We start from the raw sequence: 1,428 nt of genomic DNA, 5'->3' as shown, positions 1-1,428 counted from the left end.
GATAAATAATAGAACTAGTTAAACTAGTTTATTTTTAGTAAGCGCTTAGTAGTTGAACTAGTTGATTTAATAAAACTACTTTATTTTACTATAGAAGTAGTTTATTTTTAGTAAGTACTACTTTATTTTATTTATAGTAAGTGCTTAGTAGTTGAACTAGTTGATTTAATAAAACTACTTTATTTTACTATATATAGAAGTAGTTTATCTTTATTAAGTAATACTTTATTTTATTTATAGTAAGTGCTTAGTAGTTGAACTAGTTGATTTAATAAAACTACTTTATTTTACTATGTAAGTAGTTTATTTTTAGCAAGAAAATTAATAGAACTAGTTTATTTTTTTAGTTGAAGCAATTATTCCTGCATTGACGTCGACGATGCCTATCCCGCATCCTCGTCGTCGACTCGGCGGAGGAGGCCTACTTGATCAGAGGGGCCATGTCCGAGACTGGGCTCTGCCGGGCTGGTATTGGGAGGTTCTACCTTCCGGGGGCGTAGGTTGGTGAGGAGCCAGCCCGTCGTTGACCCAAACCTTGTTTGGTGGCGGTCGCGTGGGCTAGTGATGGTACCGAGGCTTCCGAACACCGCAGAGGTGGTACGTCACCGTGTCAGCGAGGAGGACGAGCACGTCCGTCGCTACATGGTTGCTGTAACGCCCCGAGACCGATGTGCGAGGTGTCCTCCGCTTATTTGCTGTTGTTGGCTTGTCATTGCTTGCGTGTCATGCATTCCATATCATGTCATCATGTGCATTTCATTTGCTTACATGTTTGTCTCATGCATCCGAGCATTTTCCCCATTGTCCGTTATGCAATTCGGCGCTCCTATGTCACCCGGTGCCCCTTTCTACCTCTTTTCGTGTGCGGGTGTTAAACGTTTTCGGATTGGACCGAGACTTGTCATGCGGCCTTGGTTTACTACCGGTAGACAGCCTGTCAAGTTTCGTGCCATTTGGACTTCGTTTGATACTCCAACGGTTAACGGAGGGACCGAGAAGGCCTCATGTGTGTTGTAACCCAACACCCCTCCAAAGTGGCCCAAAACCCACCAAAACCTCCTCCATCATCTTGGTCGTTCGATCACGATCGCGTGGCCGAAAACCGCACCTCATTTGGACTCTCCTAGCTCCCTCTACCTATATATATGTGCTCTCCTCTGAAATTCTCGCGTAGACGAAACCCTAGCTCCGCTCCTCGCGCCGCCGGACAAAACTCCCCACCGCGCCGGACATGTTCGCCTCCCCGCAGCCACCTCACTCCGGCCAATGAGGAGCTGCCACATCACCCCCACCGCTGCTCTCCTCCACTCACGCGCTGCCACCTCACCCCGCCGGCCTCTCTCTCCACCGCGCGGCCGCCGAGCCCATCGTGGTCCCGTGCAGGCCCGACCGCGCCGCCGCTCGCCGCGGGCTCCCCGAGCCTCGCGC

The sequence above is a fragment of the Triticum dicoccoides genome, chromosome 1A (assembly GCF_002162155.2).
Source record: "Triticum dicoccoides isolate Atlit2015 ecotype Zavitan chromosome 1A, WEW_v2.0, whole genome shotgun sequence".
NCBI lineage: Eukaryota > Viridiplantae > Streptophyta > Magnoliopsida > Poales > Poaceae > Triticum > Triticum dicoccoides.
The sequence above is the reverse complement of the archived record's forward strand: the minus strand, read 5'-3'. Positions refer to the sequence as shown.